The sequence below is a fragment of the Taeniopygia guttata genome, chromosome 4A (genome assembly GCF_048771995.1).
Source record: "Taeniopygia guttata chromosome 4A, bTaeGut7.mat, whole genome shotgun sequence".
Lineage (NCBI taxonomy): Eukaryota > Metazoa > Chordata > Aves > Passeriformes > Estrildidae > Taeniopygia > Taeniopygia guttata.
The window spans coordinates 1,871,352-1,893,540 of NC_133029.1; the positions used below are offsets into that span (position 1 = coordinate 1,871,352).

At 38.1% G+C, this 22,189-nt stretch overlaps 1 long non-coding RNA gene across 6 annotated transcripts in view; it reads left to right on the plus strand.

Moving 5' to 3' along the window:
• LOC140684146 (uncharacterized) overlaps window positions 1-22,189 on the plus strand; it is a 200,921-nt gene that overhangs the window by 82,350 nt on the left and 96,382 nt on the right. For 2 of the 6 annotated variants that reach the window (XR_012055921.1, XR_012055919.1), the window contains exon 2: window positions 5,703-5,797. The exons of the other annotated variants lie outside the window; for them this stretch is intronic. This is a non-coding gene — a long non-coding RNA (uncharacterized lncRNA). The remainder of the gene's footprint in view (window positions 1-5,702; window positions 5,798-22,189) is intronic. 6 annotated transcript variants of the gene reach the window in all.

The following is a 22,189-nucleotide window of genomic DNA, read 5'->3' on the forward strand; positions in this document are numbered from 1 at the left end:
CACCACAAAACTTGTGCATGTTAAAAAGTATTTTTTTTACTGCAAATTTAGCTAATAGTAATGTAAATTTACTCACATTCTTCCTATCTCTACAAATACACCTAATTATTGTTATTTTTAACTACCCCCAAGTATCCCTAGATAATTTTAAAATGTATTATTGTGTCATTTAAAACTCCACTGTTCTCACAACCTCAGTGAAGAACTTTTTGAACAGGCTGAGCTGAATTCCACTATAATCTCCATAACAGAGGAGTAAAAAATAAGGGAATAGCAAAGGTGATGGAGGCATTTTCTGTTCCTGGAATATTTCAGCATAGAAGAATATAATACTTTGCTCTTTGAAAAACTGTGAATATCCAGGCCACTGCTTATCACTTGATTTTTTTTTAATTTTAATAAAAGAAATACCTGGTACTGTTACCATTTTAAAAGGCCTGGGTGCTGCACTTTGTACTTTTTTTACTCTATTCTCCACAGCAAATGAATTAATTTCCCATTTTCTGGCATAATTCAAATGGATATCTGAATACTAGACTATGGATCCATGTGTAAATTCTCTTTCTGGTACTGATGTGTCCTGTTTTCATACAAAAACTTTTCTGCACATGCAGTATCTTTTACTCAGAAAACTTTACACATATAGAATTATATCTGGTAGTTTTTGCTGTTACATGACATTTATCATCTTACAGTTTCTTTAGTGAAATGCCAAGAAAAAGAAGAAAAAAAAAAAAAAAGGCAGAAATATTTGCATTGAATGACTTCCAGAAAGCACATTTTGTTCCCTGGTAGGTGTTTCTAATGGGGTGGCCATATAGATTTATATTGCTACATCAGATCATGAAATTTCTAAGACTTCATTATCTGAAGAGAGCTGTGATTCATGCTGGCAATTCATGGGGAAATATAAAGCAGGGGAAAGGAATGAGCTCTCAGGTTGCTGATGGCTCTTCAGTGCTCTTCCAATTGCACAGAAATTTACTTCTGTATTTCTTTTGGCACCAAATCCTGCAGCTCTGTAAACACTCAATAGCAACAGGTGAGTGGAAAGCAGATTTTTTTTGTCTCCCTCTAAATGCTTCTTTGTTTAATTTATGTGTATGCTCAGTATTTGTGCTCCATCAACAACAAATAATGCCAAGGTGCTTTGGAAGTTAAACCATTGTTTCATGATTCTGACACCTTTTCCCTGGGAATTGAGTTACACATGAATTGGTGGAATTAAAATCAATAGTCAGGTCACTCCTTGTCAATGTTTTTCTATCTCTCTGAACACTCACAACTTCTGGGAGAAAAATTTAACATCTCTTGTCATGTATTTGGATGCTGTCAAGGATTTAAGAGGATTTAGGATTAGTACTGCTACCTCACCATGCCCCTTAAATGTGTCCTTTCACATAGAGAAGTTCTGCTTTTTTATTGCCTCTGTATCTTACATAAAACATGCCAAAATACCATCAGGAGGTTAGGATTATTGTAAAATTCTGCTTATTTAGAAGATAAGCTGTGGAAAGACTCTGCAGTTGCATCAGTGGTAAGAATTTAGAGTTAACGTGGGGATTTTTAGAGTTTCATTGTGCTGAGAGTCACTTCCCACTGGATGGCACTATTTAATAAATTATACTGGGGAAGGGGATTGCTGCAAGGAGCAAACTTTAGAGGACATTATAGAAGTGATGTTTGGAATTGGTGAATTCTGTCTGGCTGTTTTCCGAGGGGGGGAGCACAAAACTCACTGGTCCCACGAGCACGTGGAGTGAGCACTGGGGTTATTGCAGCAGCACAGAGCTGCTTCCTCAGGCCTGCAGCTTTTGGTGGTTATCAAACTTCTCATCCCGACCTTTGCAAAAGGATATAATTTTTAAAAGCAAAAGGATTCCTTCTTTTCTCGCATCAGGAGAAAACTGATTTTAATGCAAGGCTTGATGTTCGTGTTGTATTGTTGAGGTCTGGTTCTAGTTTTGTTCCTTAATATAAAATATCAGCAGTAACAATTCTGAAAGTTATCAGGGTTTTCATATCAAGAGTGTAACAGAAAACTTGGTCTACACACTTGGGCAATTCACAGCTAGAAGACTGCAGATAAAAATGAAACCAAATCAGTGTATTTTGTGAGAAAGTAAGAATGCTGGAATGCTCTTTTCCAGTCTTTGAAAGCTGATTGAAAGAATTGCTTGGCTCATAGATAGGTAACACTGAACTTTGAGTATACAAACAAAATGCATTTCTAAAGAAATAATTCAAGGATACATCAAGCTTCCTTGACAGGCAGTCAAAAAATAAACAGTCAGTAAGCAAATTAAAGAAAGGCATCTATCCCAGAATAACAATGCAGCTGGGATGTGCAGAGATCCAGGCAGCAGAATAACAGCACAGGCTCTGCTTTCTTTTTTCACCTGATTCTTTCAGTGGTCACAAAATTTCTGCTGAAAGGTGTTATTTCAAAAAAAAAAAAAAAAAAAAAGGCTTCTATTTTCAGAGTGGTGCTGAAGTTAGAAATACTCAGGATGCAGCCCTGTGAGCATTTTCCCTGTTTGCTGTGCTGTGCATCAGGTGCCCACAGCTCGAGCTCTGTGTCTGCTACAGCAGCATCTCCCCTGGAGCTGGGGATTGTGTGCAGAACCTGCCACAGAACCTGGGAGGAGTTTCCAGCCATGGAGCCAGCACAGAGCAAAATAACTGAACAAATCCTGCTCTGCCACCTTTTAGTGTGCCAGAGCACAGAGATTTGACCTGGAGTTTCCCTTCAGCAACACTTCTGCATCGCTGCGTTCTGGATGTGACACGGGGAGAGGAGAACCCCCCCAGGGAATGATCAGCTCTGGGAAATAACTCACAGACATCTAATCCCCTCCTCTGCAGCTGATGGGAGCGCAGACATTCCAGCTGGAAGTGCAGAACAGTGTCCAACACTGGGACAGCAAGGAATGAGACTCAGGGCTGGCTTGGTTTTTGTCCCTGTATTGCTTCCTTGATCTCAGCACAGGCTGTGGTGTTTCCTTTATACAACTTCTCACCTTCTGGTTTTAGAGCCTGGCAAGATAAATCAGATGACCTTTAAAAAGCACAAAGCTGTTCTCCAAGCATCTGAGACTGAAGGCTCTTGGACTCAAGCTCTGCAGTGAAGTCAATTTTCTTGTTCTTAAACCACTGATACATTTAGTGTGGGCTACTTACATCATTTGACATTTTGACATCAGTCTGAGAGGAACCCTGGCCTGCTAAATCGGGATGTTATTTCTGATAAAGTCAGTTCAGCTCCAGTTTCTTCTTTTAAACTCTGCTGAGTCTGTTCTGATAGGGAAAAAGTTAAAAAAAAAATGATAAAGTCCTTGCTAAAAGACTAAACAAGCTCCCAGTATATTTATTCAGCTCTTTGTTTGGGGAATTTCAGCCTCAGCTGAAGCCTGTCTATGCTGCTATGGCATGGCTCATTCTGTTTGCATTAAAAATGGGAGAAAAACACATTCATGTTTGTTTACAGTGAAGAAATAAAAGTAATCATCTAATGTTCTATACATGTAAAATTTGAGTTTAAGTTAATGTAGTTTGCTCCTTTAGAAACCCTATTTTGTAACTTTGCTCTCTGCTGCCAGTTGGGCAGTTCCACACCTGCTGTTTTCCAGTTCTGGTGCTTTCTGTAATGGCACAAACCCTGGCAATGTTTGTTGGCTGCCAGTGGGAGACTGAAATCCCTCAGCCAGGCCTGGAGCAGGGTGTGTTGCTGGAATTGCACAGCAGGACAGAGTGGGAACTTCTTTCTGATGGACTCTTTGAGCTCCTCCTTTGGAAGCAGATCCCCTGCCACATCCAAGGGAGAGGGGATCCACCAGGACGGGGTGTGGGACATTCCCATTGCTGCATCAGACACTGCCAGAGTAGAAGCAGAGCCCAGTCTGTGCTGGGCACATCTTAAAATTGCAGATCTTCATCCTAATCACTGCTTGGAGTCACCTCCTGCTGCTCCAGCATTTATTCTTTACCAGTTTTCTTTGTCAGTATTTTTGAAAACACATTTTCTACCTTAGCAAGTAGTGGCTCAGGGAGTTTTTCTTTTCCTAATTGTTACACCCTGAGTGATCCTTTGAAAGAATTGGTTTCTATTATGTTTTCTTTGACCTCTTGATATTCGTTTTGGCCTTTGTTGTTTGTGCCATCACTGGCTCTCTTATTTTCAGTTCAGCCAGTCCCTCAGACCAGATTTGTGGCAGCAGCAGAAAGTTTTTGAGAGTTGTAGGAGTTTTTAATGTACTAACAGATACTGCACTACGGAGCCACTTTTTAATATTAATTTATGGCTTTCATGTAGATCAGTGCTGATCTCCCTAGAATTCAGCAAGGATAAGTGCCTGCTCAGAGAGAGCTGGGAATTGGGGATGGAAGAGGCTTAGCACGGCATTTGCTATCCAGCCTACCTCTATTTCCATGTAGTTATTCAGAAATGCACTCCTCCAGCATTGCAGATAAATACTTTTTTATTCAGCGGATCCTGCTGGAGTAAATCTGGTAATTCATAAGGCGGAGCAAGAAGCCTAAGTCTAAATGAACTGCAACTTTGTGTCTGTCTTTGTGGAATAGGCAGTTATTGATTATCTATACGTCAGGTAAGTCTCTAATGCCAGGAAGTAATTTTATTATGTCTCAAAGCATGTATTTAAGAAATTATTAAAAGTTTATTCAATCCTGCAGTGAATGATCTTTTTAGCTACTACTCTGTCTTAATAAGTACTTTGTTTAAATATCTCATACTGAGGAATTTTAAGTACAGCACAATGCAGTTTCTTTTTTCTTACGTTTCTAATTCCACTGGGGTGATTTTGCAACATTATGAAGAAATTAATCTGTGACTTTTCTTTGTTTAGTGTTTCAAAACCATTTCAGACATGTCTGTTATGGCCACACACTTCATATTTATCCATTTCACGCCCTGGGCCTTGTGCATTCTACACATTTTAGAAGAAATCACCATGGGACTACAGGCAAATTCAGGTGCTTCATCATTAAAACATTCCTGGACAATTTCTCCAGTGATTAAGGATGATTGAGTGTTTTATATTTTATAAGGAAATGGACAAAATTCAGCAGTAAATGTGTTTGGCTGCCTTGGTGTGAAGTCATTCACAGAGCAGGCAATGGAAGGGCAGTGCTCTTGCTGGGCTCCTCCCAGTTTTGGTTTAGACAAATTTCATTTCAAACTCCCTCAAGAGGCAGGTGAACAGTGGGAGGCAAGGGCAGGGGTCAGCCTGGGGCAGGCTGGGCAGTTTTGTTTTCCTGTTGTTCCAGATTTAAATGCTGAGTTGATGCTGAAGGGTTGAACCACACTTTTAGTGTGTAGTGTAAATTAAGGTAGACAGACCATAGACAGAACAGTTATTAATTGAATTTTATGCCTTTCCTCCCTGGTTTTAGCACTGCTAAGCATGGAAATAAATGCTTTTAGTCATATCTCCAAGACAAGATTGCTTTTCCCAGCCTCTACTGATTGTTGTATTATTTAGATTTAATTGTGCTTTTGCTTTCCAGTGTTTTGGATTTCATAATGTTTTCTGTTTTCAGTATTCAGTGTCAGAATTACCTTTACAGAAACCTTGTAGGGTGTATTTTGGAGAAAGACTTGATACAGCATTTTCCTGTGTATTTTACACTGTGTTGCAAAACATGGGCACATCATTTTGGACAGAATTTTATTCTCCTTCTAGGTCTTTCCATCCCTCAAGGGCAGTGAGCTCAGTAGCAGCCAAGCAGTTCTACACTGCATAAGGAGCTTGGGACATGCTGGGAGATAATTGTACAGGTAAGAGCTTGGTGTAAAGGATATTTTCAAATATCACATCTAGGATCCCTGCAGTTTGTTGTTTGATTCTCCCAAAAACCAAAGGAATTTGAATTCACAACGTTTTCTAGTTATCCATTCTTCTGCAGAAGTCCAAGTGAGTGCTAGATGAGCACTTATATTTCATTCCTTGGAGTGAACGGCACAGAGAACAGTTTATCTGGACCAATGTTTGGCTTTTGGAGTCAATTTGTATGGGTGATACTTGGGTTTGTGCAAAAAATCACGGGTTTCAAAAATCATGGAGAGGATAGGAATTGCCCATTGCCCCGGTTAAGAACCTGAATGAAAACAACAAAAAAACCCCAGTAGGTGAATGCTTAGAAATGAATTCTCCTCCTCAAATAATTCTAAAAATGAAATAAACCTTTCAAACAAGTGAAGGTTTATCTTGTTTCCTGCTGGGGAACATATTTTGTAGGAACAGGGATGACATCTGAGTGGTTCAGAGAACTCCAGAGTGGGACACAATCAGCAAGTGAATGTTTGGGATGTTGGCTGCTACGAGCCCAAATGGACAGAGCTAATCCTGTCCAAAATGTCACCTTGCTGTTGTCTAACACAAATTCAGGATGCATTCTTGGCTTTCATCTTCAGTGACACATTCTTTGATTGAAATTATCAGCAGTTCTTTAGTGCACAGCAAAGTTAAGTGTTCCCAAAAGTGATTAAAATGCAGATCTTGTTAAAAATTCGATAAATAATTCTGAAGGTGTAGCTTTTCTTTGGATTTCTTAAAAGCTGGTTTTCATGGTGTTTTGAATCTGGCTTAACACCTCGATTTTTAATATCCATTCCAGAAGATCTATTTTCCTACTTCCATTGCTTTAGATAATAATTGTGTCTGTGCTAACTGTAATCTTAGAGGATATATAACCTAACAGGGACTGTCTGCTTTACTGCATACAAAAGATGGAATAATTTCTTCATGGTTGCCACTTCTATTTCTGAAAGGCTGTAACTGAATGTCTGTATTTGCAGCTCCCTGCAAGGAAATGATCTCTCCTGCAGATGCCAAACAAGCCCTGACATGTGACAGCCCAACAGGTCCATGCTAACATAAGAATGATTTGTGAAAATATGGATACCACAAATATTACCAGCTTTATCAGTTGTTTAATTTACATTAATTTTCCCTGCTGAGCAATATATAAATATTCATGGTGCTATCAGATTGGTTTACACTTTGAGAAGTTATCAGAGATGAGAGAGAGAAATATGGCATAAATATTTTAATTCTTCTAAGTATGGAGTTCCTTTGAATCCCTGATGATAGTCACAGTGACATTATGAAAAGAAAAAAAAACTTTTATAACAAATTTCATTTGCGGGAGTAGTCGCCAGTGAAGTTCAGAAGTCTTTGTTATAAAACTCTTTGTGAATCTGGTGGAATTGTTATCTTGTAGCTCTCTTTCTTCTTTGCATGTGTTTGATCAATATTGGTTGAACTCTGGCTATACTTTGAAGGCAATAAATGAGTTGTTAATGAGCTGGTCATTGCCCTGGTGTACATTGCTGAGAACCGTGCGAGTCATTTTCATTTTTCACGCTTTGGAAAGAAGCACTGAGCAGGGAAAAGCCTGGAAGCAAAACACACAATTAACCCCAGGGAAGGGGAAGTGGCATTAATTTCAGTCTCGTAGGTAGCAGCCATTGAAGTCAGTGTGAAACTTTGAGGGTTTATCTGTGTTATGGGATGAGGGTGACCCCTGTTTCTGCTGCATTAACCTTGAACCTGTGGGAAAGCAACGAGATGTGTTTTACAGCTGGAACTCCACTCCTTACCCTCCCACTCTAAAGAAAATTCATTTGAACTGCCTGAAGTTTTGGGTTTTTATTCAAAGCCAATGTGTGTCTCTCAGAATACGTCATATTTTAAAGTTAGTCAAATATGTAAATGTTTGAAATCATTTGTTGTCTCAAAATATTGGAGAAATTCAGTGCAACCTTTCAGTATCTCAGATATTGTCACCCCAAAGTTACCAGCTTATGCAAAAATCAGGACGTGATTTCTGTATGATTGTTACAGCTAGTTCTGTGGAGTTCTTGATATGAAGAAACTCTCAGCTTAATATTTTAAACAATTTTGGACTTTGCTATCAATTAGTGCAGATTTTTCTAGTTCATGTCTGTTGAAGATTGCTTCTAATATTTTAACTTTTAATTGGTAAGAAATTTATTTATTCATTTTATTTGAATTTTTAATTGCTTTAATTATTGTGATTTTATCAAGGACTTGGCAGCAGGATTAGAGACAATTAATATTTGACAGATGGGTGTCACAGTGATCAATATGCAAGAAATACCTGGGCAGATAAAGAGAATCTTGTCACATTTAAGCTTCTGTACAGCCTCACTCTGCATAAACAGAAAGCAAACATGAGAAATCTTACAGGAAGTTTGCTGAGGCAAGACATTATTCCTTGCCAAGAAACACCACTGATATTTTATAATTACAATACCAAGCTTGGTTGTGTCACATTGTGGGAGACATTTTGTCATCATCCTCGTCATTGCTATTAATGTGCAGAGGCATGCAGGATAAAATATAAAGCTTTAGCTCTAACTGGTTTTGATCTGACACAGTTGTTGCAGGATATAAATGAATTTTGTACTCTTGTTCTATCTGTTCTCAACACTCCCAAAGAGCCAGGCAGTAACAGCAATGCTCTTGGCTTCCTTTTCACTCGAAAAACTGTAGTGTTTTCTTCTGCCACCTCAATGTTGTGAAGACCTTCCCCTGAGTTTTGGGAGAAAAGGATTGTTATTCCAGTAATTGGGTAGTCTATGACAACTTGCTATAATTTCTTTATTAATAATGTTTCTTAATATGGAAAAATGACATCTTGGTGTGTTTGAATTCAGCTGCCCTGACAAAACTAATTGCTCCTCGAGATGCCATCCTGGGATGTGCTGGGAGTGTGAAAAAGAACAACTGCTGACTTCAGTAACTTATTTTCCCAGCAATTTAACATTTTTCACATAATTAGCTCTGGTGTTCTTCTTGGATTAACAGATCCACTAATAACATTGTGTTTTAAAAGCTGCAAAGTGGGAAGAACATAATGCAAAGCATATTCAAGGGGTGCCAGCTCATTATACCGACAGGTTGGGTAAGTACAACACAGTTATCCTTTAACCTTCACAAATGCTTAAATACATTTCAAATACAGCCTTGATGGTAGAATGCAAGTTTACAGATTTGTAGTTTTCCTCAATAATAGGGTTAACTCCTGAAATTAGCTGAGTTTTGATTGCAGGCAGATTATTTTTAAAGAGAGATTATAATTTGTCTGTATCTTCCACTTCTTTAACTCAAAATCTAAGTAGAGGAAGGAGGGAAAACCCCATAAATACACACAGAAATAGATGATATAGATATAGATGATACAGATATAGATATGGAATGGTTTTTCTTGTTAATCCAAATAATGCTTTGAAAGGGGCTGCCAGGCCAGGGCACAGAGAGATTGATGGGAAAAACTGAGGCAAAATAAAGTGAACAAAACTGTTCTAAACTTCAGTGAACAGGTTTTGAGAATAATGAGTATGAGGTGATTTGATCAGTTAGGAGTTATAACAGTCAGAAAAGCAGGAGGGTTCATAGAAAATCTAGAGCAGACTTGGAGATGCCAGAGAAGGGATCTGCATTCAGAGAGATTTGTTATAACACAGATGATGTGTCTGCAAATCTTAACCAATTGTCATGGCTGGAAATCTGGATTGTGAAATAATACCAACATGGCTAGCAAACCCCACAGCTTTAAAGGGATGTTTACACAGATTATAAAATGCTAATTTTATCAGTGAGATGGAAAATGTAATATAAAGCAGTATGAACACAGTTATTTACCTCGAAGGAGATGGGCTGGAGCAGACCATAGACCTTATTAACCTTAATTATCAGCCCTTGGGGTGCCCTAAATTCTCAGTCTATTAAGTATAAAATGCTAATCTGCAGGGGCTGTAGACTCATCATGTGAAAAATTATTTGAAAATGCAAATGGGAATTAAAAGAGAAACATCCATCCACGTCTGATTAATTCTTGCCTGCTGCTGTGTCCGTGGCTCTGCCCTCCCTGGGGTCTCACCAACACCAGCAGCTCACCCACTGCCAGGCTCTGAGCCTTGCTGCAGTGCCCAGACTGACAAATCTCCTCAATGTTCTTTACAAGACATGGAGCTGGCAGTGTCGTGGTGAACTTTCCACCCTGATTAGAGCAGCAGAGGACTTGGAAATCATTTAGGATCCTGGAATGGTTGGGCTTGGAGGGGATCTTAAGGATGTTCCAGCCATGGGCAGGGACATCTTCCACCAGCCCAGGGGGCTCCAAGCCTGGCCTCGAACACTTCCAGGGATGGGATGGTCCCAATTCTGGGCAATTTCTCTGCTTTATAGAAAAGGATTTGTTCTTTTTGAATCCTTCAGCCCTCCTTGTGTCCATGGCTGTTTAAAACAGCTCAGCTCCACCTGGCTGTATTGCACAGCTCATTTGTGGCAATATCTCCCAATCACACATGGTGCTTCCTCACTCTGTGCTGTTGTAGTTTGCTTGTTTAAGTAACATCTACTCAAAATTTGACATGAAAATTAACTACAAACAGGAAAAAAGAAGCATGACAGACCATTCTCATGCTGAAACAGAGACATATTGAAAAATCTGAGTCCATTTTAATCCCATGGTTTCTATAGAATGAATCCTATTGACTTGTGAACACTTCCCACATGAGAAATTCTGAGACTGACTGTTGTCATGGGCTGTTAGTTCTTAGTTCATGGAAAGTGGCTCTGCTTATTGATATAAATGGATTTTAAGCTTTCTAAATATGAAAATGTACAAGTGGACTATACATCTTCATTGGTGCTGACCTTACTTTAATGAGGGCTTTGAAAAACAGTTTGATAAATTCTGGGCTTTATTTAATTTCTGTTGGCTTTTTTGCTAAAATGTCTTCAATAGGCAAGAATTTCTGGATATTAAATTTTAGTGCTTTGATATTTCTCTGTTCAGGTGAGAAAGAAAGGAAAGTCCACAGTGAAATTAGGATGTATTTCTTACAGAGCTCACAAGCTATGAATTCCTTGGCAATTGGTTATCTGGCATAACTAATAGGAAAAAAAATAAACCAGGAATTGTGAATAGGAGGAATAAATCTTCTGTGAAAATAGACTGTATTGTCAGCTGTAGAATGTGTGTAATTATTGAGTGGGTACTTCTTTTTCTGAAATACAAGATAGAAAAATTGCACCTGCAACTTTGCAGAGAATTTTTTCCAACTGAAGAGAGTACAGTTCATACCAAATTAGGAAAGACAGGAAAATTGTATCAAATAATACAATAGCTTAATGCTGTAATATGGGAAGTTTTCTGCAAATATTTACACATTCTGCTAACTTTAGGTGTCTTTTAGGATGTTCTGTGTTCCCAAACACGTACATCTATGAGGATACATATGTGAGTTTTCATGAGATCAGTGAGAAGATGACTGATACTAACCTTTTCTTTTTGTTGAGGTATTTCTTTATCTGAGAGAAAAACACAGGGGTGTTTCTTTATGTCCATGCTACAGAAATCACCCTAGCTGTGCTGGAGATCTCACTGTGAGTTTACTAAAATGAGAGAACTTGATTTTCTTTCTCCGCCCTGGATTTATTGCTCCAGTTTGGATATAAATCTCATAATCCTCTGCTCTGTATTACTGGAATATTGCCCATCCTGTGAGTCAAACCTGTGTTTGCCACTGTTTTAAAAACCTCTCTAAGATTTGGGAAGAATGGATGGCATTTCAGCATAATCCCTTAAAAAAAAAAAAAAAACATTCTAGGGAGTAAAAAACACTCCTTTTCCATAATCAGTGCTACAAATAAATATCCTAAATGCAATGTACAGGAGTAATTTTGATTATTCCTTTGGTTATCACAGGTTATTTTTTTGCTTTAGAAAAATCTTCATTTCTTATATGAAAATTTTAAAGAGCTATTTTTTCATGCTTCCATATAACTTTTTTTTTCCCTTAGTGTAATTGGTCTCTGTAAGAGTTACAACAATCTCATGTGAGTTCTTGAATTACAATACTTTGGTCCTCTGGGATTATTCTATAGATCCGTTCTTCAGGGCAACAGAAGTTGGGAGGAATTAATTAAGGCTGAACTATGTACAGGCCACATGCTGGCAGGATATAACTGGTAATGCCAGATGAATTGCAATATTATTGTAATTTAGGACACTTGATAGGACTACATCCTTGGAATTGTTAATGGAATAAAACTTTATAATAATGTAATTTCTTAACTTTCCTGCTAGTTCCATTGACTTTATTCAGCCTTGAGTTTATTCTAAATTGTCAGCACAGTATGTTCTAGTGGAGAAATTAATAAAAATACCTTTTTTTTTTTAAAGAATTCAGGCAGAAACAAAGATGGCAAACATCAGAGCAGCAGAAGCACTCGCTCTCAGGGAATGACAAGATGTTTCTGCTGCTGGCACTTGTGCCAGTCTATCACTGGGGTTTGAGGTGAGAGAAACACAAGGAACATCTGCAGCCCTGTGGAGTTAAACAGAAATTACTGAAGTGAAGCTCTGCTGCAGTGCCAGCCAAAACCTCACTTGTGGAAATCCACAGCCCCTTGTGCTGCTTATTTAACCTGTTAAATTTCCCCTTTTCCCACTGGCATTGGCAATTACGCATCTCTTATTTTGTGTGCATTTGTGGACAGATGTTCATAATTCACAAAGTTTGCTGGCTGTTAGCACAAATGATTTTGTCGTGGAAACATATTTTTAGATAAGCAGACACTGAATCATTATGGTTCTTAAAGGCAATTACTTAAATAAGTAATTAGACTAAGAGTCACAGTACTTTCATTTCCCAATTATAATCAAAGTGAGAGTGACTCAGACATTTCACTTTTATAGGAATGGTGACTATAAAGCAACTCAGAGCTTGTATGTGATTGAAATAATTGATTTTTGGTAAATATTTTGAATTAATGAGTGTTTATTATTTTGTTAGAGCTGCAGTGGCAATTAATTATGTAAACAAAAATGACAACAGCCAGACTAGACGTGAGCAGAACATGCAGAACATTTATGCTGTTTTATTATTATATAATTTTGGATTCTGCCGCTTCTGCCTGGGTGGAAAGGTTGAGGTAAAACCAAAAAATTTCTGGGACAGAAATTCTTGGATGTGATTGCCATATTGTTGAAGGAGAGCCTGTTTGTTCTCAGCTGAAGTAGCTGTGAAAATGTAATTTCTCTTGGCTTCTCCAGTTCATCCCCCAGTGTAATTGGGCATTGCTGTGAATTGTGGTTAATATCAACATTAACTGCATCCAACCAAGACAAACTCTAACTGGGAAGAAATACCAAAGTGATAAATTGATTTCTTTCTGCTTCCATTTCCAAATCTGTCTCTCTGATTTAGAAATGCATTTTGGTGTGGGGTTTTGCTGGGGGTTTCTGGTGTTTGTTTTTGTTCTGGATGCTGACATATTAATAAACTCTCCAAATTTTTTTTACAGGAAGTCCCCAAAGTGTTTGTATTGTATTAATTTCTATTAGGGGCAACTTGGTTGTATTTTTCACAGATAACAGGGAAGGCTCATTCCATTACAAGCACTAAGATGCTTTTTTCTGCATACATTGGCCTGTTAACTCTTAAATGCTTCTGTTTCATGATCAGGAGTAAACTTTTACAAACATCTGAGATGGAATAAAGAGGATTTTTAGTCAAGTACACTGGGAGCATTTTTACATCAAACTTCTTTAGGTTCATTTGAAAGGAAGCATTGTGGTGCCCTGCTTTGACCCTTCAGCATTTGTCCATGGTGAAATAATAATACTCTGCACTATTTTTTCCTGTACAGAAGGAAATACTTCTGTCCTGAATGATTCTTTATATCTTTCTGGATCTGTGGTGTTTGTCATGCTGCATATCCCTGACTGTGCAGCAGAATCTCTGCAATAACCAATATCACACCTCTGTCCTCTGTCTTCATTTCATTCTATTCAGGCAGAAATTCCCTCTTGGTCCTTGGAGCCTAACTTGGAGGCCGTGTACCTACAAAGCATCCCATCAATCATTTGAGGATGGGTGCACTGGTCAGATCCACCATTTCTTGCTGCTTTCCTGCAGAATTTTGGAGAAGCAGCACTGGGCTAAAGAATGAAAAGTGGATTGAGAAAATGATCCTTTGGTGGAGCTCCATCAGAGCTGGAAGCTGATGTCCCCAGCAGCAAGGCTTTAACCAATAAGTGTGGCCTTAAAATGTGGTTTTGCCTTTGAGAAGTAAGAATCCTTGAGATGCCTTTGCTTTTGGAAGCTGTAATAACCCTCCAAATGTGATTTGTACTTTAAAAGCTTATTTACAGAAGACAGACCACCGCTAATGACATTTGCATGGAAATTTCCCCGATGAATATTTATAAATATGAAATATGAATACAGCAGAGTGTAGTGCATGTCCTGGCACACGCATTTCTATCCACAGATGTATGGGTTTTGTTGAACTCAGCACAAGTGACAAATCTCCCAGGGAAACACCAAACAGCTTGTTCCTCATACAGATGTTCCTTTGGCATCTTATTAGAAAGACTTGAAAACATACTGTTTTACTGGCAATAAAGCAGCAATAATGTCTTAATAGAATCTGAAAGAATAACTAAGTACTTCAAATGCCTGGAATAAAGGGGTAATTGAAGTTGCTTTGGGTTTAAGCCTTGGTAATTTCTTGTTTTATAATAACTCAGGTGACTGTCTATCTAATGAAATGCAGTCAAGTAAGAGCGTGCTATTGATTGAGAATTTAAATGTTTGCCTCTATCTGCAGTGTGTCTCTGTGATACTCATCATTGTAATGGAAGAAACAAATCATATAGATTATATCTCATTATGCTTAACACAAGAAGTAACTCACTTGCACAGAGACTTTTCTAAAACTTTGCAAAAATTTTGATGAGCGCATTGTAAACTAATCTCACAAATAATTTGCACTCCCAGGTTTTTTGTTAAAGAGTTATCACTGAAGTTGTCAGGCTTATTAATTCAAAATCTTCTGAGCTCCACAGTTAGATTTCTGTCATAATTTTAAAAATCAGGGGATTTTATTGTTCTGAATATCATAACCTGTATGATTTGGTTCTCCAGCATTTCTCTCTAGACTCAGGCCTTCAGGATTCCAAAGAAGGAAGGCAGCAGTTTCCACCCCATTTTAAGAACTGACAGATGGTATTTAAAGAAGAGCTGTGAATGCGATGTGAATAAGCAGCTTGATTTACAACCTCAAGAACCAGTTTTATGCCTTTAGATGTTTTGGGAATGTAAAGGAACATTGGAAGCTGTGATCATCAAACTGAAGGTAGCATCACCTCCCCCAAAAGTGTGGAGGGTTGCATTTCCAGACCTATCCCCTTCTGAGATTCTGTAAGGCAGAATGTGTGTGAAAAAATTTTGGAAAAGAGGAATTAACAATCATCAATCTGTATAAACAATGTTTTCCACCTTTAAGAGATCTTAAATTTTATTTTGAACTTTCACAGTGTAAATAATAATCTATGAGCTGAGGCTATTTCGTGTCTTGACCACTTGAAATCACCTGGACTTTTTCACTGAGAAAGAATCTCCTGGAAAAGATTTCAATGTACTTTGAGTGTTATCTGTCTCCATAAAGTTTAGGAACCAGTGGGTTTTTCAAATCTAATTTTCAATTATCAGGAAGCACAGTAAATAGATTTCTCCTTCCCTTCACCACTCCTTATGGGAATTAAAACAAACAAACAACCACAAGCACATTCTGTGTTTTTTCCTGAAATTTAAATTTTGAGACCAGTGTGTGAAGCAGGACTATGGTCATCACTGGGGATTCTTTCAAGTCATTCTGCTTGGCCAAGGCTCTGGCAAAATCCAGACATTAAAGTGACTTTCTAAAGATGACACAAAGTTTAATCAAGCTGAGCTGTTATGAATGATTGAGGAAGAATTGGAGAAGCTAAAATAAAAACCCAATAGAAACAGAGTTCAGTGTTTTACTTGTGAAATGCTTCTTTGCTGGAAAACTATTTCACATAATTGCTGTGATATTTTCTGCCATTGCAAGCCAGGAATCATTTGTCAAATGTCTGAAAAATAACAACATGAAGTCCTTTGTAGTTAAATTGTATGGATAAGGTAATTTGAGAAACATTTCTTTCCTATCACTTAATCCTCCCTCATTTGCATGAAGAAGTATTTAGTTTTAAAATCAACATTTCTTGGCAGACTTAACTTATTTTCCATTCTTTGAATCTGTTTTCTAAAAAGTGGTTTCCTTAAAGTTGATTTGTTTATACCTCTGTACTGATGAATTGCATCATTTTGGGTTATTCTCATAATATAACATTTTGAGTAGTTGGTAGAAAAAAGAATTGTTTTACTGAAGACAACAGACAGCAGATAATGACACAGTTATTATAGATGAGATTTACTGAAGGAGAAAAATCTTGTAAATAAGAATTGACATTTCAAGCAATAAACTCTAACATTAAATAGTACACAAATAAAGGAATAGTTAGGTGATCTTAACAGACTATTCCAGCTATAAAGTTATAATGAAGTTATATTTCAAGTCTCAAACTGAGCAGGAGATGGAAGACTTAAATGTTCCAATTTTCTCCAGCAGGAAAAAAATCTATTCTGTTTTTTCTTATTTCATGAAAGTTCTTTCACTCCTCAGGCTTTCAGGAGGTGCCAGAACTGGGTGGATTAGAGACAAAAGGCTGAAAAATTCACCAGCTCTGGGTGTGTGTCTCAGAATCCCCCTTGAATGAGGAGGAAATCTGAGGATGGATCTGGTGCTGCAGGCCAGTTCCTAAGGAGAATCTGCTGCTTCTGTGTTCTCTGCTGTTAAATGCAGACAATATTTCTGTTCACGATGGGACATTGACCCCTGTTCAAGAAGTTCTGCAGAAGAGGTGCAAAGGTGTCCACACCAGTTCCTGGTAATTCCCACTGGGATCATGCTTAGCTCCTCCCTCATTGTAAAAATAAACTCTGAGTTCTTCAAGTGCAAATGTTTGTTAAGGTAGGGAGGAGAGGGATTTTTTTCCATCATGAGTGGGCAACTGAAACGTTTTCAAAGCAGTAAATGCATTGTTTTTTGTTGCCTTTTTTTTCTTTTTTTAATATTAAAGGAGATGATCAATTTAATTAGAATTTTTCAGCATTAATACTCTTGGATGAACATGACATGACTTCATTTGAATATCGGAGCATTAATGGCATTGCCATTGTTTATCAAAGCTTTTATGACTTAGCAGCTTTTCACTGGGGCTAATCCTTCATCAAGGCATGAAACTTTACAGAGCTGTATCCACATGATGATGGTCAGATTGCTCTCCACTAGAAGAGACAACAGGGGTTTATTTATCAGTATTAATTTTAATTAGTACATATTTGTTGAGAAGTAATTCAGCAATCATCCTTAGTAATAGGAGATCTTGCCTATAATCTGTCTGTGTATGTAAATAGAATTGCATGAAGGCAGAAGCTTTTATTAGGGGAATAAATTACTGGTTTAAATATTGGTTTTGAAAAATAATTTACTATTTACCCATTAGGGAGAGTTGTTGGTCTATCTTAACACACTGAAAATCTAATTTTCTTTTAAAAAAAATATTAATTATTCCTCCTAGCCAAAAAGGACTACATCATTAACCCCAAGCAGCGGTAATAAACAAAAATAATTTAAAAGCTTTATTAAGTTCAATTAATTGGTTGTAGCAGACTAATTTTGTCATGCTTTGCTAGACAGTGTATTGTAAGTAATTTTGATGATCTCCAATTGAGTTGGGCAAACAAGCCTGCACACAAAAGCAAAAATTGAATTGTCTTGATAATTACAAAAACCATTGGCCTGTTTGGTATTTGTGATAAATGGGTTAATTAGCTACTTTTTATTACATCTAAACTTTCAATGCAGCCCAACAGTGGTAATTTATTTTGCTTTGTAAACTAGTACAGTCAAAATTCTATTGTTCTGATTTGTTCCAAATAAAAATCTTTAGAGCTACATGATTTAATACTAGATAAGTATGGAAGTAGATGGGGTTTTCATTGTCTGCACTTGGTTTGGGGAATTTGTGGAATTTTAAGGTTGTAGTCACAGAAACTCTAATTTCTTTTTTTTTTTTGGTGTTTGCTTTGGCTTGTCATTTGTGCAAATTGACAAAGTATTTTGAACAGTCTTGGTAAACAGCTCTTCCTCTGACTCATAAACAATTTGAAATATATAAATGATTCATTCAAATTAGAGTTCATCAGAAGTCTAACAATCAATCAAAATGTTTAAATGTCTTTTTGTTGTTGCCAAAATATTGTTTTGAGCAGTTATTTTACTTAATATTTGTTTGGCTGTGTGGGGTCTGAGAAGCCAGGTAAGGTTTAGGCTGGTTCTGCTTCTCCCTCGTAGCTGAGCCCACTTTAGATCCTTCTCCTTGGGACAGGGCCTGTTCCTCAGTGAGTGTTACATCTGGAAGGATTTATCTCCTATAAGTTACTGATTTCAGCAGTGAGGGTGGAAAGTTTAGGCTTATACTTGGAGTTGACAAAAAAACAAAATCAATGTTCTATAGTTTGGGGACTTTTTTTAGGAGAGTTGCATTTTAAAATAACTAACATAAATTCCTGACCCTCTCCCCCCTTCCCCACAAACATGGGTATTCATGAAGTTTAACAGCATTTTCCAACGTGATAGCATTGCCAGAAACTCTGATTCTCCAAGAAATCTAATTACTTCTTTCTCCATTTCAACTTTGGAAGGATTATTCCAATACTTCAGAGTCCTAACTGCACCGAGCACTTTAATCCTGTTGTTTGGAGATTGTCATTCTCTGCCTTCTCTCTGCTTGCAGCCTCCCATTAGACACTGCAGGCACATCCTGGTAATCTCAAATTCCAGGGAAGTGCTATCTGGCAATCAATGTCTCCCTGCCCCTCTGTTTGCTTTTCCACTCCTTGCATATTTTAAACTAAAAGAACTAGACTCACCATCTCCTCTCCAGCAAAGGACAAGCTATGACTTACAAAAACCCCTGTTATAATTGGGATCTGTCCTTGGTCCTGAACTTGTGTGTGCCATCTCATCCCTGGATGTTCCCCAGGACCTCTCTGGTGACTCCAGGTGCCTCCTGCTAACTGCAGAGATTCCCTTTGCTGCCAGGCAGAAAGGCTGCCCGGGAGAAAGCGTTAACTGAGTGAAATAAATTCTAATCTCTCAGCTGACAGGGAGGAAGATATGAGTATTTATCTCCAAGTGATGGCCTGGATGCCAGCTCCCAAACTCCTGTGTCACACTGCAGGGCCAGGTCTGCTCTTTTCTGCTCTTTTCTGCTCTTTTCTGCTCTTTTCTCCTATTTTCTCTTCTCCTCTTTTCTCTTCTCCCCTTTTCTCCTCTCTTTTTCTCCTCTTTTTTTCTCCTCTTTTTTCTTCCTCTTTTTTACCCTCCTCTTTTTTTCCTCCTCTTTTTTTCCCCTCCTCTTTTTTTCTCCTCTTTTTTTCCTCCTCTTTTTTTCTCCTCTTTTTTTTCCCTCTTTTTTTCTCCTCTTTTTTCCCCTCCTATTTTTTTCCCTCCTCTTTTTCCCTCCTCTTTTCTCTCCTCTTTTTTTCTCCTCATTTTTTCTCCTCTTTTTTTTCTCCTTTTTTTTCCTCCTCTTTTTTTTCTCCTCTTTCTTTTCCCTCCTCTTTCCTCCTCCTTTCTCCTCTTTCTCTGCCAAGACCTCTCAAAGACAGGCAAGGTCAGTGTTTGCAGACTCAAGCCCAGCTCTCAGCCTGCCTGCTTGGGGCACAGGAGGCTGTTGGAATGCAACCACGGAATCTCAGACTGCTTTGGGCTGGACAGACCTTTAGTGGTCACTTGTTCCCATGGGCAGGGACCTTCTGCTAACCCAGCTTGCTCAGAGCCTGTCCAGCCTGGCCTTGGACCCTGCCAGGGATGCAGGGGCAGCCCCAGCTGCTCTGGGATGGATGTTTGCCCTTTACTCTGCTGTCAGCAGCAGTGGAATGTGTCTCAGTGAACATTTCAACGTTTTATGTTGTGCCTTGGTGTCTGTGGTGCTTTTCATTTGCTGCCAAGGTTCCTGGGCTCTTTGCCAGGGTCATCCAGGGCAGCCAAGGGATGCTCTGGACTCTGACAGGCTGCTGCAATGAAACCTTCACCCAAAATCATGAAGGGGGAGCAAAGTTCTCTGCTAGGTGGCAATGTGAGAAGGCTCCAGGGATGGCAGGGCCCTTGGCTTTGGGTTGTTGCCATGTGCTGCTGTCATGCAGGACGGCAGCAGTTACCTTTTGGTTCTCATTTTGCCCATTTCAACCATGCTGCAATGACTGCTCCACTTCAGTTGCTTCATGGACACATATCTGGCTATCAAAATCTATTTTAACCTTTCATTAAGAGAAGAAAAAGTGCTTTTTTTCTTAGGAGGCAAGCATCTGGCCTAGGATTTCTTACCATTTGAAACTGGTCAATATATAGGATAACTGTTTCATTTCCTTCCACATCTCCCTTTTCTTTTAAAGCTACTTAAACTCATCTCTCCATTCTCATTTCTTCCCTAGGATTTTTGTATGATCACAGTGCTTTGAAGCTGTCTCCGTGATTGTAATTTTTTTTCCCCAGTAGGCTGTAGGGCAGAGTAGACTGGTGTGATAATAATGGGCCTAATTGAGATAAAGTTTAATGGTTTTTCTCACATGCTCCATGATTAGGCCAGTGGCACATTTTATTGTCATCTTTTCTCTGTGGTTGTTGTGGTAGCTGGTCCTAATTATAATTAATTATTTCAAGGCTAGATAGAATAACACCTCTTTTGTGCAGGAGTCTTTTTTTTTTTTTTTCATTTGTGTTAGATTTTTAGTTGGGTTTTTTCCCCCTCTTCTTTCCTTTTTCCTCACCATTATAAAAGGCTGAAATCCACCCTGCTGACCATCATCTGGAACAAAATTTATAAACTGTTTTTTCTCATTCAGTTCATGGCTAAACAGTTTACATATAGCTCATCAAATCTGCTAATCATATTTGACCAATATATAAAAGATATTTAGGCAATCAAGGAATGAAATACATCTCATGGGCAATTATAGCCTCTAAAACCCCCTTATAGCAAGGAAGGAAAACTTCTTTCATTTCTGAAATGGTCAATCATGTCTGTAGTGGTCCTTAAGACACAGAATTTTTTAAAAAAAATTCCTGATTTATCCCCAAGTTCCTCATTGTGATTATCTGTGTGGTAGTAGCACTCTGCAGGTTTCGAGAGGATAATATCTCCTAAAGGGTACATTTACTTTTAAACCAGCAGCTGAATGAATCTTGTGCAGTCAGTCCTGTTTTTCTTGCAATTATGTTGTCTGTGCAGTGGAATGGCTGAATACAAAATGTGTGGTGGCTGCTTCACAGGAACAGAATTAGTTTTGTGGTGAATATTATAATATTCAAGAGGTGCCTTGAGAGAGCAGCTCCTGAATTCATGAGAAGTGAAGGGGTTGTTAAGATGCATATTTAAAGTATTACTGGGCGTTTATCATGGTTCATCTTTTGCAGTGCCACCTGGTGTCAATTAAAGAAAGTTAACCTGGTTTTCTACATATTGTAGCTGAAAATAAAACCCACAAAAACAAAAAAATGAAATTGATGCTCAGTATAAGAGCAATGTAAACTTTGTTTCTCACTCATCTGTCTTTTAAAAAAGGAAGACTCGCATTTTAAAACAAAATCAAGGTAACCTATCACTTGTTACCAATCTTTTGAAGTATTTGTGGTTAGTCCTGTCTTGTGTTCCACATTAGGAAAGAATTTGGAAATATTTGGTTTGTGGCAGGCAGGAGGCATTCGGGATATCTTTGGTAACTTGGCCTGCAAATAGATTTATGACACTACAGGAACTGCCCTCAGCTTCTACCTTCCACAAAATAAAATTTTCTACCTGAAAGGCAGATAAATTTTATCTCTAGGACCTTCATGAATTTTTGCACGTGGAAAACCACCTTGTAACCATTATGGATTATATTGTGCTTTCCTTTGGCAGTAAATTTCTCATGCAGAAAATCATAACTATAACAGAAACCTCATTATTCCTGCATTTTTATTATTTTTTTAAGACTTAGATTAAATATAAAGACCTTGTGATGCATTATCTGGACAGATAAATTATTAGCTGACTTTGGCTAAAGTAGACTAAATCCCTTCATGGCAGTTCTCCAGGTGGAGCTCAACTGGGTACATTTTCTGGAAACTTCTACTCTTTGGCAACACGGCAATATTGATAAATGGGATTTTTTTTGTTTTGTTTTTTGGGGGTGAGTTGGTACTAAGCTTAATTC